Source organism: Ciconia boyciana, chromosome 4 (genome assembly GCF_034638445.1).
Source record: "Ciconia boyciana chromosome 4, ASM3463844v1, whole genome shotgun sequence".
NCBI classification, from domain to species: Eukaryota; Metazoa; Chordata; class Aves; order Ciconiiformes; family Ciconiidae; genus Ciconia; species Ciconia boyciana.
The window spans coordinates 32,127,536-32,143,774 of NC_132937.1; the positions used below are offsets into that span (position 1 = coordinate 32,127,536).

The window sequence follows — 16,239 nt, forward strand, 5'->3', positions numbered from 1 at the left end:
GTAAGGTGATGCTTGGTACCACATAGGCAAATTCAAATATTTTTCTCCTTAGTCTAAAGATATAATTTTTATCATGTTTTATATTGTCTTTAAGTAATGTAGTTTTTAAGGCAGTGGTTCAGTGTTGGTTTTAAGCATTCATCTTCACTTAGCTGGTATTGAAGGTAACACTTTAATTGTCCGTTTTGCAATTTATTTCCTAACCTGATGCCTTTGAGACTTTAGGCTACATCTGGTTAGTTTACAGTTCTTCAGGAAATTAACTTACTAAATATCAGAGCCCTCAAGAGGCTGGTCTGCTTTTTTGGTAAATCACAGTCCTTCATCAAATACTATGTCCTACAAAAAGCTGTGTATTATTTTACTAGGCAGTGACAGCAGGAAGCAAAGGAGTTTTGCAGCTGAAATCCTATTTTGGCTCTATGAAAAGAACAAACCTTGGTGTCAAAGCAAGTAGGCTGGATCTAGGTCAGAGGCTTTTCTTTTTCTGAGAACTCATCTGAGTTTTGCTGATGACCTGTTCTTAAATTCAGATGCCCTAAAGCTGCAGGTGCTTACCAGAGTCTGCAAGACTTTCAAGGTAATAAAATAATATAAAGAAAAAATTATTTAACAACCTAAACGCAGCCCACAAAATGATGCCTATGCATTTAAAAAAAAAAAAAAAGACTGACTCATAAAAAATTCATTTGCCTCTTCTACCAGACAGAGGTTAACCTAAATAGTAGAAAAATATCCTAACTTTTGGGGTACCAACTTCATATTCTGAGGGGAAGGAAGGGGAACATGCTCCTCTTCCCTTTTAATGCCCCTGAGGGAGTTGACAGAGCACCCGAGTGACCCTGTAGGATTCACCTAAGATGTGAGGAGCACCCAGGTCCCAGTTCCCGCTCTAAAGTCGGGAACGCCCCTGTACAACCAGCAGCCCATGCCCACTTGGTCACTCTGGGCCCTCTCAGGTAAAGTCACCCCAGCGCGGGACACAGCGCCAAGGACAGCCAGCAAGGCCAACTTCGAAACCATGGCAGTACGGCAGAGTCACAGCACCGTGACCCTGTGCCCATGCTTCTGGCCTAATAGGAAAATTCACATGGACTCAAAAAGTGATCGGACAAATGACTGGAAGAAACACACAGTGATGGCTATTAAACACATGGATACCAGCTCGGGATCCAGAAGTCCCTCAGCCGCAAATTTTTGAAAGCTTGTAGGATATGCTAAAGGAACCATCACTCCATGCTTGCTGTGGTTTGATCTTCCTTGGGAATCTACTCCTTGCCACCCTTGGAAAGGGGTCAGACAGACCATGGGCCGGGCTTCACAGGGCCACTCTGTCTGTCCTGCGGTCCCACCTGAATGAATTCTCAACAGCTGAATCATTAACTTGGATGCAGCCATCCATTCATTTTGTCTTTAGTTTATTGTTCTCTTTCCTCTGCCTGCTTTCCTACCTCTTCCCTAAAACATCTTGTATTCTTCACCCGAAAGTGAGGTGCACTAAAGCCATTGATGCATAGTTCTAATCTTGTGTTCAGTCTTTTGTATAGACTGTTTCATTGCATTATTTTTACCTGATTAGTGATCATGTGGGATATAACCTCTCCTACTATCACATGTAGTTTTCAAACAAATAGATTATTTGTTGCTGATCAGAGAAACAGCAGTTCAAAGACATTCATTCCTTGTTTTAAACTAACTACCTCCACTAAGATTTTTATTATCTAAAGAAGAGGGAAAAAATGTACTTTGAATAAGTCAAATTTGGAAAGAGCTATGGCCAAGTCATAAATAGGCTTCATAGTTCTATACTTTTGTTTCCACAGATTAGTGAATACAGAAAAGGACTAAGTCATAAATTACAAAGGACAAAGTCATGAATTCATGGGTCTAACGTTTCTTTAGCCAACTTGCCTTCTCACAGCTCCATAGTAAGTATTTATGAGACACCCGTTCCATCCACATAGCAATGGTAATGCCATTTAACTGTCCAGAAATGCTTGGAAAGCGTATGGGATACTTTCATAGCTGCAACATAAAAAGTAAGAAAGTTTCTTGCTGCATTTAAGAATTAAACTGCATGCTTTGATTACAGGAAGATCCACAAAATTATCCTGCAGAACAACTATAACATCCACCTGCTGAGTAGTTTAAAGGAGTTCAGCTTCCTCAGTCTAGATACCAAGGATGAAAATGCTCTGATCAAAACGGGTAAGGCTGAGGCAGATGGCTCAGCCCAGAGGACAAATCTTGGGGAGAGACCAGTCATGGGAGGTCTAGGATTGATGTTTGAGGGAGAGAGGAACAGGAAGAACAGTATGATCCTGAGCGATGGAGGAATAGTAACAGTGCATTTCATTTTGTATTGTTTACACATGGGTATCTACAATGACCAGTGGCCCAACTTGTCCTGGGTTTTGTTTGAAAGAACGGGCAATAAGGGAGGTAGGCATAATAAAATTTCACATCAGCTGACTTCAGGAACTTCACTTTGATGGCTGAGTTGGCGAGTCTCCCTAGGCTCCCTACACAGTCAGCAGAAATCAGACTCCTGCAGATGGTGATTCAGAGTAGAAGTTTAATGTGGGTGCTCTTTATTACCTCCAGGAGAGAGTTTCTCTCTCCATCAGCTGCAGCAGGATCCTATTCAGCTAAAGCCCCTCCATTACCTCTCTGATCTACCCTGCTGAGTGGGCCTGTGTTTTAGCGGATGGACATGCCTCCCCATTTCTTCCTTGCTCCTGTGCAGTGGAGAAAATAAAATTCCTAAGGACAGTCTCTTCTCTCAAGCTATTTTATTTTATGATCCATGGTTTTGCTCTTGCAATTGAATCTGACATTCAGATTGGGATGTGAGTTTGCCAATGCGAAGGCTGAGAAAAGTCACTGGGGCTCTGTAAGAGGTGCTGGAGATTTGACTAGGTGAATTCAGCTCCAGCGCAGTGGCTTTAATGTAAGCATACTACAGTGAGATGGTATCATAAACCACAGATAGAAGCAAGCGAGATACAAAAATAGATACCTAATGAGAACAGAGGAATGCTCAGAATGCAAACTTCATAATTATTCAATTATATGGATAAAGTTATACAGCAGAGAGCACACAATGAGACTAAGAGCTCTTGGATTCAGGGCACATATTTGAATATCCACATTTTGAAGGCATGGCATTTACTTTGCTTGAAAAAGGCTGAAAAGGATGTTAAATTGGAAATATTTTAAAGGACTCAGATTCTAATGAAAATAACATATATTTACCAAACATTGTGTTATCTAACTTGCAGATGGCTGGAAACCTTTCTCAGCTAGAAGCTTCATATTTACTGGGCACAGGCGAAATGACAAGATTGATCTTAAAAATCTGATATCTATTATAGGTTTAGTATAATCAGAAGAATAGGTTTTTTTACTATTAGTTGGTCCATTGAAAGAAAAGTAATCAAACCATTCACTTAAGAGAAATTCAGCCAAGTTTGCCTTGAAACCAGTACCATGTCAATGTTTGATTATGTTAATAAATCTAGCCACCCACAGCATTATGTATGGCACTAAGTATGAATACTGATAAACAACAATCATTTATTTTTATTGCAACCATGTTGTGCATCCTCCAAGCACACAGGTACAGGCAAGTTTTAGCTGGCTTACAGTTTCATAATTCCCACCAAAAACTTACAGACTGAAGTCCTCATTTCATTGAAATTAGGTTTAAAATGGTCTTGAATCAAATCTAATTTCATAGAATCATAGAATCACAGAATCACAAAATATTTTGAGTTGGAAGGGACCTTTAAAGGTCATCTAGTCCAACCCCCCTGCAATGAGCAGGAACATCTTCAACTGGATCAGGTTGCTCAGAGCCCCGTCCAACCTGACCCTGAATGTTTCCAGGGATGGGGCATCTATCACCTCTCTGGGCAACCTGTTCCAGTGTTCCACCACCCTCACTGTAAAAAATTTATTCCTCATATCTAGTCTGAATCTATGCTTTTTTAGTTTAAAACCATTACCCCTTGTCCTATCGCTACAGGCCCTGCTAAAAAGTCTGTCCCCATCTTTCTTATAAGCCCCCTTTAAGTACTGGAAGGCCACAATAAGGTTTCCCCGCAGCCTCCTCTTCTCCAGGCTGAACAACCCCAACTCTCTCAGCCTGTCCTCATGGGAGAGGTGTTCCACCCCTCGGATCATTTTTGTGGCCCTTCTCTGGACCTGCTCCAACAGCTCCATGTCCTTCTTGTGCTGAGGACTCCGGAGCTGGACGCAGTACTGCAGGTGGGGTCTCACCAGAGCAGAGCAGAGGGGCAGAATCCCCTCCCTCGACCTGCTGGCCACGCTGCTTTTTTCAGATCACATGGCTATTTCTTCCTTCTGAAGTTTGCATTAAAAATACCAGAATTCTTGATTAAAAAAGAAAATATATTAAAGTATTTCTCAGGTCTAACCTTTAGAATCAAACCTGTGAAAATGAACAAAATCACTCTGTGGGAGGAAGTTCATCAGAGGAAGTATATCAAAGGAGCTTTCATTCTTCAAAACAGCAAAATGCCATGTTTTCCCACTATCTATTAAATGAAAATTGAGAATTGTTATTGATTAGAAACATGGGTTATATTGTATTTGGGTGAGTTTTCACTGATACCACACATATTTAGTTGTTCATTCAGATTATGCATTCAGTGTCACCACTGTAAGTCAGTAATTTAAATGGTATTTTTTCTGCTTGAAGTCTGAAAGATTTTAAAAGCAAAAGAGTAAAACCAATAAGCTTTGTTAAACCCTAGAAATCCTTCATCTTTTATTTACTTGTACATATGCCAACTTTATGTTTACTCAAATCATGTTGAGATGAACAAGTGCACTGGTTCATACCTTTTTTTTAAAAAAGAGGTTTCAGCTTCAGATGTTGTATTTCTATTTAAACTGACTCATTCTTTCTTTCTCGTCTCCACATTATTTTTTTGTGTGTGTATTTTGCCTTCACAATTCAACTAAGCTGGTTTAGAGTGAATATATTTTATTGATCTGCAAAACACGTTCAGTTAGGAGCAGTGCAGTTATACTGTTATTTCTGAGGGCATGTGGCATTTCCAGGATGCACTTCCTTTCAGCATTTATATGTTATCCTTTCCATAAAGAGCTGCTTTGTAAAGATACTGACTGCAAAAGCCTAAGGGAACCTCATCCTTGCATATTCATAGAACTTAGAAATAAACTAATTTCTTTTAGATTAAGTTTCATACTACTCCATTTAGGCACGAAAGAGTATGTAGCAGCAGGAAGGTCTTGTTGCAAGAATAAAGCCATGACAATCAGTGTTAGAAAATAACAAGAAAGCAAAGGCACATTTTATACATTCTGTATTGCATCTGCGTTTAATATACAGTGATGTGGGTAAGCAACAGGCAGCCTTTAGGTGAGTAATATGGGTTATGAGAGCTTAGAGAGAGACATCTGCGTAGGTCCAAAAATTCCAGAGCCAAATCTCCCCTCACCTACTGGAAACTTAGCATGCCTGCCCATTGCCCCATGCCTGCCCTGCTCACCTTTCCAGGGTGAGCTCTTGCATCTACTCTTCACACAAATCTGAGTTAAATTTGTATTTTGCTCCCAACAAAGGTTTTTATCATGCACCATAAACTTTGTTTCTGAACATCTGGAAAAAGCTATTCAAAATAAATAGAAAACTCCCTCAAATAGTCTTCTGTCAACTTCGTTTTAGCAACATTTAACTGAGTTTAGATTTGGCATAACTCTTCTAGTTGTATCTAAGAGATAAATTTAACAGGTTTTTTACTATTAGCGATAAGCATAGGTATATTACTTATCATTGCAAAGAGTGACAAATGATTGGTGCTATGCCTTTATTCCTGACCACTACTCAATTGCTCTCTGTAAAACTGAACTAGCAGTCTGAGTAGACTCTGCTTGAAAATATCACATCTAAGTAGAAAGTTGTTCAAAAACAGTCATGTAAGTCCCCCCCTATCTATATCAAGATAGATAATCTTTTTCTGATTATATGTACTATTGTCAAAGTGCTAGGCTACCCTCAAATGAAAGCTAACTTCACTCTCTTCCAAATATAAAAGATCAAATACATGACTACACTCTAATGTATTTTTGCCTAAAAAATATGGAAAGGGACAAAAACATTTTATGGAAATCCAAGAGAAACTACGTTATCTTATTGTATTACAGATTAAGGCATCTTGGATGGACTAAAATTATACATGAGATAGACTGGGAAAGGTACATGAGTCATCTGTGAAGAATATGGGAACTATTTTCTTGTCTCATTCAAATGCCAGTTGGTGATTTTCAAAGAGATTGTTTCAATCTCTCATTGTACTGGCAGTGGTGCAAGACGTAGCTAAAATTGTGTTATTGAACTAGACCTGATAGTGTATATCACTGCTCCAATCCTATTTGCATGAGATTGTCATGAACCTCTTGTAATAAACCCAGCCATTCAAAACAAAGAGGAAAAAAGTATTAAGGTAATGTCAATAATGTTCTTTGGAAATTTAGGGAAAAGTATTTTTATTTTTACAGCTAGATCAAATAGATTAGCAAATGATTTATAGCAGTTTTTTTAAATACTCAGCAATTTTTTAGTGCTAAGATTGCTATTCCTCCCACATGAGAAAAGAACCCACTGCAAATTATTAAAAGTGGTATATAGACCAGAGAAAGTCTCACACCGGGGCGTTGTTCTTTTCCTTATGTTACCAATAGTATCTTCTAAACAGTAAATGAAATGGACATAAAAATCCAGGTAGCAGAAAGAAAACAAAAACTATTTAAGAGGCATTTAATGTTTAAAGTAATTGATACAAGAAAGTGCTCACTGCTTGCTCATACAAGTAGTACGTACATATCTGTACACAGACTATCTAGAAGATACTCTTCAAAATTTACTCATGAATAATAATGTTAAATAAGATGCTGCACATTTCAGACTGTAAAATTTGTGGAATATTACTGTATTTCTCCTATAGAAAATCCTTTCCATCATTTCTATTAAATTACATTATTTTTTGAAAGTTTTATACCTCTATTTGAATTACTTCAGGCTGAGTCTGCTCAAATGAGTGTATGTGCAGAAAGCAGGAAGAGCAGGAAAGGGGAGGGAAGGGAGCAATGTTAAAGAAAATTACCTTACTCTTTTAAAACAGGCAAAATACGTGCAGCCTAAATCTGAATGAGTTGTGTACATCCCTGGCTTATACATATAAAAAGTATGACCAAAACCAGTTCACACATTAAGGAAGATCAGTAGATTAAAACAAATAAAAGAAAACAATAATGCCATATGTTTTCTGCTTTTCTCATGTTTTGGTAACCAGAACTGGATGCAAATCGAGAATTCCAGTTCTACAGGGAATTCTCCTTGTTTAGCTTTTAGCTTCATTCTGAATTAAAGTGAAAATATGAAATACTAAAATTTCCATAGAAGAAGTAGTTCAGAAATAACCAGATGAAAAAACATTGGTATTATACCCTCTTGCCTCCCTCTGGGATTTTGGGAATCCAGATTACAGATCCTATAGACTACTGATGTAGGTTTGGTGGACACAGGTCAATGGAAACAAAAATTTCTCAAGTGTCTGATGTACGAAAGTGCCTCAGTTCAGAATTACATGACCCAGAACAAAGTATCTTGCTTTGATTTTCTCTAATGTGGAATGTAAGCATTCTAAATGCACAGTTTCAGGTGGACAATTTTTATGCCTAATTGCATCTCCACAGAGACTTCTCTCCAGATGTACTTTAGATATTAGGATGAGTCAGGTGCTGAATAGCCATGTATAGAAAGTTCAAATTTGATATGGCAAAAACCCTCAGTTAAAAGCAGTAAAATCAGTGCTCTTGAGAAAACCTGATTGTGAGATGGCTGATAATGACACCTTGGCAACAATACGCAGTTTGTGCCAAGCTAATTATCTTTATACAGTCTTAAACCATACAGATCAAGAACTAGACTGTGCATATTAATATCGGTTTGCAATGAAAATGAGAAAGATTTGCTGAAGAGCAGCTGTATATGAATGGTATTCATCTAGATGTATCTACATCTGGATTTATTCTGGGAAACCTGACATAAATATTCCAAGGGTTCAGGTTTTGGATATTCCAATCGCAGGAGAAAAGGCCACCCATGGAAAGCTACTTCAGAATAATTGTTCCACATTGATATCACAGTTCAACTTGGAATACCACCTCATGCAGATAAACACTTACTGTTAAATTTATAGCGACAGAGCAAAGGAGACTGATCCAGCTCCCCCAGAACAAAGGGAACGCTCTTCTACAACAGAGAAACTGCATTTGGCCAGGAGTTTCTTATAACTCCTCCTGAATATTCATTCTAAGGCACATGAGGGATACAAGGTTCTAAAATATGACAGGTCCAACTTATGTTTCTGTTTTTGTTCACTTTTTTATTAAAAAAATGGCTTAAGGCATGCTTTATGATGTCTATTATTTTTCCCTACAATGTCTATCAAACACCACATTAGACTTAACTATATTATGTGCAGCTTCTTGTATTCATTCAAGTTTAAGGCTTACATAAAACATTTTGTAATTTACAGTTACCAGAAATCCCTTCACAATATACCGCAGTATAAGCATTTATGAGTTGGGTTGGTTCTTGAGGGGGAAACATGGAAATTAAATTTTGATGATAAATGAGCAAGTCCCTCCTTGCATGCTCATCTTGATAATTTCCCACTAGCTCTTACGATAGCGAAGAAAAAGTGTGGAAATAAGTTAGTATTTATTAGGTACATCAATTTGCTTTTGCATGCTTCCTCTGTTTCATTATTCTTATCCCATACAAGGAAGACCAGCTTTCTACCTGAAAGAAACAGAAGCATGCAAGGCAGTCAACTAATTCATTACAGAAGTCATCCTCTTTAGCACCTATTATCACGTCAGTAACACAGTGCTACAATCAACACTTACAAACATGGGTGCCCTAGTTTAGATCTTCTCTCTGTAGTACTGAGCACCAATATCTACTGAAATAACTATCACTGTCAGCATTATATAATTGTATCAATATTACAACATTGAGTTTAAAGTATTTTAGAGAGTAAAGTAAGGTAGCAGGGCTTATGACAGTAGTTGAGTTCATAATGCTAAACAATTTCCAAAGTTGGTGGAGTTGTGGGATTACAACTGGGAATAAATTCTTTGAGGGAGTGTCTTCACTTTAATCTCAGTTGTAATCCAAATATTCATAGATAACATGAATACTTTCACTAATGTTAAACTTTTAGGAAGTTTTAAACCTCCCTGTAACTGATTTTGCACCTTTATTTTTCAACTTTGAAGGTGTTACGTCTCAATTTGCTCTTGGTATTAATACAATGAGCTCAAAATGACAACCTGAGAACACATCAAGTCATGAAGATGAATGCATTTGTCATTGTTTTAGGTTAGGGAACCAGTGAGGCTTGACTTTCACAGAATCTAAGACAGTTTCTGCTATATTTCACATTTTTTGAAAGATTAACACTGTTCTGCACCAGTGTTTCATGGCTTGAAAGAGACAAAAAACAAGAAATCATAAAAGAAAATTCATCTCAACAAGAAAACATAAAAGAAACAGTAAGAAAATAGTATGGAGCAAATGAATACAATTTTTAGGACAAGAAACAGCAGCCATGATGGAAATAACTTTTAAAGCATACTGTATAGATGCTGGGTTTGATCACAGGAACTTCCTTATTATTTGTAATCAATTTCCTGTTGGCAGAAATCAATACACAAAAAAAATATAAATAATGAAATATTTTCAATAAATATGAAGCACAGGAAATCTAATAACTGCTTTTACATAAGCACATCAGAAATCTACTGTCAAAAATACACAGTCCAAAAGTACAGGAGACATCAGCAAAATTATATAGAATATTACACCAAAGGTAAGAAGGTAGGAAGAAAAAGTTATTAATTCCTTTTCTACGGGTGTTCTAGCCCTGCAAAAGCGGATGACCTGCTAACTTGTCAGAGAACAGAAAAAAGCATAAGCCAAAATCTATGTGGTCTTCCTAAAGCCTCAGCAATTGTTGTAAAAATGAGAACTTGATTTGTTTTCCTCTTCATTGATCATGACACATTGAGTTAAATCAACAGTGTCCTCAGCTACCCCATTTCTCTGGTCCTCACTAGCTTGGCATAAAACTTTGGTATTGCAGTTAACACAAATCCTCAGTCTACATTAAGCATACCTTGTCATTTAGCACTGCACATCTACAAAATTTTCCTCTGCAGTTTCTTATAGTGTAAAATCACAGGAACTAATATATTCTCCTGAGCTAATATATTTTTAGGCCTAACACTTGATCCCAATCCACTGAAACAGATCATTACTTCATCATCTTGATGCAGGGGGAAATGGACCTACCTCAGTGGCTGGGTCAGTGCTGTGTGCAAGAGAGCGCAACAACTGAATTCTGAACAACTGTACATACTAGAAGGGATATTATTATTCAGTGTAGATTCCCAAAATATGGGTACCTTAGTCCTAAGAATGTCAATTACACATTGTCGTTTTTGGTATTACCATATTTCCTAATTGTGTTGTAAATAGAGCACTTATCTGAGTTGGGCAATTCCCCTTATTTTGATCACAGTCCATTTCTGATATGTAATTTCAATCTTTTATCTGTTTCTAGAAGCATTTGCTATAAATAAATAGACATATGTAAATTTAAATTTATGAGTATAAAATAAATTAGAGTAGTAGTATACCTCATGAGATCCTCAGTGCCTCTAGTAATCAGATGGTTCCCATATGTTCCATATTTTCTAAGCACCCAATTTAAGATTGTGGGTTTTGATTTACATAAGCATTTATTGCTCAGCACTGCAAATGAAGTCAGAGGAATTTAATGTTTTAAACGTGGCTCTACAATATCTGGCCATATAATAAAAAGGTACTCAAAAACATTTGTGAAGTACTAAATTATGATTATCACGTAATGATCAAATGCAGAAAAATCTCATGAAAAAATTAGCTGCCCTAATGGCCAACTACAGGGAAGAAGGTGCTAAGTTGATGCATTATCAAAAAGGAGAAAATCCAATGCTGAATAACCCATCAAATTACTATAATGCATTCCTTGATCTCCACTGAGTAAAGCAGAGATCTTATTGAAAAAAAATGTGATTGTGTAATTGAAAATGGTGTTCATTACTAAGAAATGTTGAGAATTAAAATTAAAGTTGTGTGTTATTACTAAATAGTTTTTGTGCATATTATATATATGTTAGCATAATTCTTAGAGCATTATAAATCTTCATCATGTCCTGCATTTCCAAATTTCCCTATCAAGTATTCATTTAAGTCATTCATTTTATAATGAGAGGGACTTTCAGACTCTATAGCGGAAATTCCCAAATTCTTTTCCTAGCAATGATGATACTGTCCGAGATGAAGATCTGAAGTCTAAAGTCTGATTTCCTTTGCCCCTGAGCAAATGATGTGACACAAAGGGGAGTTAATATAATACAAAATCCCCCTTCACCAAATACAAAACCTAAAACCCCCCAGGAGTTGGAAACAATCCAACTGCAAGGACAGTAAGGAAAAGCCAAAACAAAGAAAACAGAGTACCTGAAGGGTTCTTGCTGAGCAAACATCGGCTGACTGCCATGAGAAATGCCAGCAAAGTACTCCTTTCCAAAAGCTTTACAATCCCTTTTGGCTTTTAAAAGCCTCAGCATTCAAGTTAAATTCTATACTTCTCTGCTAGATTTTTATCTCCCTAAGGGAACATTGTACATGAAAAATCTAGTAATTTCAGGTAAATACCTTGATTAAAGGACCATTTCCTAACCATCCAATGAATTATTGCAAATATAGACAGGAAAATATAGGTTAGGAATCTTCAGATACTGTTACGTCAAGGACTAACGTGCCTTTGAGACTTTGCCATAGGTGATATGAAAAGCAAGAACAAACTTCAAATACAACAAAAACTAATCATCTACTGCAAGGGATGCTTTATGATGCAGGCAGTCATGCCTAGATGGCCAGATGGCATCAGTGGCAAAAATGTAATCTCTCATCTCTACTTGCCTAGAAACTCTGTCCCATATAAGACCTGGCATCAGTTGGGACTTACGCACTGTGTTTTTGTAATTCACTGCAGCTGAAACCGAATGCAAAATGCAGAATTTCAGTTTGCACAGACTGACTATAGGAGAGGATCACTGTGCTTTTCTGTTCTTGTGCCTCCCCTGGTTTCAGCTGTAAGTTTTACTCCTAGTTTTCTAAAGAACTATTGCCTCAAACTCTGAGGTTGATAAAGATGTTTGGTCTATGAGTCATTATGGAAGTACACTAGTCTGAAGCAATGCAGATCAGATAGCTGAGGATAAATCACACAAGGAGCTGCAGATAATAGGCTTTCTGAGTCAAGGAGAAATTAGGCAGCTTCATTAGGGACGTTTGCGAAACTTCTTCAGAAAAGACCATTTTTAGGAATGGAACTCACAATCCTAGTGTTAAAAAAAAACGAGGAACGGCATCAGAGAACCATATATCCTCAAAGAAGTAATTGACTGTTGTTTTGTCTGTAATGGATTGGTTGGAATGTGACTTTGAGTGGAAAAAAACAGCTGCTGCTTACTTTTATATTGTATTTACTGGTTTTCTTATTTTTAAAGAGAAGTGCATCAATATTCTGGAAGAGCACAAAGTCCTGCCTGTCAATAGTAACTCAGCATTAACAAAGTCAGTGCAATCAAATGGCAGTAAAGATACAGAGGTGGGCAAGTGGGATAACATTTAGAAAAAATAAAGGAAGGTGCCAGCTCTGGCTTTCATTTCATACCAACGTGAAGGCCAATGTTAGGAACTCGCCAAGAGGGCCAATCTGAGAGTCCAGATACAATATGGGTTCATTTTATTATTGAAGATAAAACCCCAATGTGATCTGAACATTTTTGTTGAACTACTTAGGCTGTAGGTTGGTGCAGTATCAACCAGTGGTGAACTTAGTCCCTTTTACACAGGAGGCTTTCCATTTCATTTCATAGTCTACTTCATGATCCACTGTGACATTTTTATCATCCTTTCAAAGACAAAAATTCAACCAATTTGTTTTGCTTTAATTCCATTCAGTCACGTTGTTCAGAGAGGCAGTAAGCAAAATGCAGCTTGATTTCATTATCCTATTCCTTTGTGACATTAAATGTAACCTATGTTATTTTTCTTAACAGTATTTATAAAGTAAAACCATGAGCATGCCTGTGGAGTTTGAATACTTTCACATATCAGCTCATACAGAAGAAACAGCTTTCAGGAGAAGGCTTTTAGAAGTTCTTGCACTCTGCAGCCTGAAGCAACTAACGTGCAAGACAGAAAGGAACTATGGGCTGGAAGAGTACACTGGGCTGTGTCAATTGAGGAGACAGAATGTCATCATCATGGCATCCTTACTTCCTTTAGTGTCAGGTTATCTGCAAATGCTCTGGCTTACAACTGACTTGCATATTGGAAAACTTAACTTTTTCTGGCTGAGCACACATTGGCTTGAATAAGTCTTCACACCAATGATCACCACGAATAAGTGTTAAAATTTTACTTCAAAGCAAAGTTGGTGTATTAGCCTGAGGTTAGCCCTTGTAACAATGTCATTTTGAGGAATGTACATTGGAGCCACAGTGTGAATCTCAGGAAATGCTCACACAAACCCTCCCCTACTCAAAAAAAGATTGAAATTCAAAGAGGGGCAATTTTGCCTTTCTTCGAGCAGTTGTATTTCAGAATTCTTTGACTCAGAAATTTGAACAAAACTCCAAATGTATGCAGGTGCAAGGAGTTATCTTTACCTACTAATCTATTAAAATCTCTGACTAAAAACTGAGTACGTGCTCGTTTTGGCTGGGATAGAGTTAATTTTCTTCATAGTAGCTAGTATGGGGCTATGTTTTGGATTTGTGCTGAAAACAGTGTTGATAATACAGAGATATTTTAGCTGTTGCTAAGCAGTGCTTATACTAAATCAAGGACTTTTCAGCTTCCCATGCTCTGCCAGGTGCACAAGAAGTTGGGAGGGGGCACAGCCAGGACAGCTGACCCCTGGGATATTCCGTACCATATGGCATCACGCTCAGTATATAAAGCTGAGGAAGAAGGAAGGGGGAACGTTCGGAGTGATGGCGTTTGTCTTCCCAAGTAACCATTGCACATAATGGAGCCCTGCTTTCCTGGAGATGGCTGAACACCTGCCTGCCCATGGGAAGTAGTGAATGGATTCCTTGTGTTGCCTTGCTTGCGTGCATGGCTTTTGCTTTACCTATTAAACTGTCTTTATCTCAACCCACGATTTTTCTTACTTTTGCTCTTTCGCTTCTCTCCCTCATCCCACTCGGGGGGAGGGTGAGCAAGCGGCTGTGTGGGGCTTAGTTGCCAGCTAGAGTTAAACCACGACAGAGTAGAAGGGAATACTTTGACAGAAAGGTGCATTAGCTGTGGCTAGGGAAAGTCCTCCTCTTCCTGACAATACTGGCCTTTTACTGTGGCAGTCACTACCACTTCACAAAGAACTTAAAAGCAGAGGAAATAATAAGATTCTTATCTGATTTTCTGTCTCAACAGCATTTGAGTCCAAACCCCAGTATTATGTGCAGTCATTTCAGTAACAACAGTGTTTAAATTCAGAGCAGATTAAATTGTTATATGCTACAGTATACCAGGGGAGTAAGGTACACCGCTTCCCAAAGCTCTTGCAGTATCAGGAACCTGAAGCCCTTCCAAATTCCAAAGTCAGCAGCCAGTGAGACTCTGAATACACCAGCAAAGCATATAACCATCATCATCCTCATCCTCCTCCTTCTATTCCCTCTATCATTTCAGAGGACTGATATTCCACGATGGCTTCTCTGTCTGTATTCATTGCTAACAAATTCACTTCCAGAGCTTAGAAAGTGATCAGGAAATGTCTCGTAACATCATGACAGGGCCAGAAGAAAGGTCTAGTTGTTTTCCCCAACAGTGGCCTTAGATATGCTCCTGATTCCAGGCTGTCAGTCCACAACTCTTTCTCTTGCCATAGGACTAAAGGATTGCCCATTCTGTGAACATAATCTTGCTCAATTTTCAGATCTCCCCACAATGTTCATTAACATCAACAGACTCAGTTGCCAGATTAAAAAAAAAAAGGTGCAACTTTCAAAAAGAATCTTTCCAAGAGTATGTGGCCAGTAAGTTGAGAATAGTGTTTCCATAAAAAAATTGAGTGTGGGCAGGCAGAAAGAAGGGTCTCTCGGAGCATGTGCACAGTGTGCACAGCCTTCTTAGATTAAACGTAGCTCTTCTTATGGAAGAGAGAGAATTTGATAGTTCTGTGTTCTTTTAAAGTTAAATACTTCAATGAAGTGTAATCCAAGGGTTCCTTTCACTTGCTAGCATGGTTTTCATCCAGATCTTTAACAAGCTGGTAGAAAATGTACCCTTTCTAAATGTGAATGAAAGATGTTACAAAGCAGAACCCAGAATGCAGCAGAATGCAGACATGCCAGTCAGCATCCTGGTGACCTACTTTTATTGTAGCAATCCCATTTTTGAAGATATGTCACTATTTTTTTTTTTTAGGAAAGCTGAACAATGAGGTGTCAGCAAACATGCTGCTTATCATTAAAGATGTTGCTTGATGACTGCAAATACTTGTCTGTATGACTGACAATCTTAGTCAACGAGCTCCCACAGTAATGTGCAGTATCACATTCCTAAAGGAACAGATAATGTTATGTTTCTACAATAGAAATATGTGGGACTGATCAAGATGCCCATCTAGAGGGGTGTTGTTTTATGGATTCTAAAACTGTAAAAATTGGAGAGACACATGTTTTCAGATGGCCAATGATAGAGTTGCTTACGGCTTTTTCTTTTTGGTAGAGGCACATTTCAACAACTTTTTCAGTGTATTTCCTATGAAAATGTTCTATGTATTACCTCATTATCTGACTTCAAAAAAATTATTTAATTCTTCACAGCCATTGATTTTTAAGGCACATGTCAATCAAGCAGAACATCATTACCCTTCCTTATAAATAAGGCACAGCCAAATTCCACCCTTGAACTGTCCGTTCACACACACAAAAGTATCATAGAAGTAAGCTTATTACCCTTATCTTACTTAGAAAAAACTCATATTTATGGTTAAGTTGGGAACAACTTGGTAAAGGGATCATGAGATGACCCAGAAGTTATTTACAAAACAA

General features: G+C 37.8%; 1 protein-coding gene across 1 annotated transcript in view; it reads right to left on the reverse strand.

Moving 5' to 3' along the window:
- HCN1 (hyperpolarization activated cyclic nucleotide gated potassium channel 1) overlaps positions 1-16,239 on the reverse strand; it is a 215,744-nt gene that overhangs the window by 87,034 nt on the left and 112,471 nt on the right. The gene's annotated exons all lie outside the window — the stretch shown is intronic.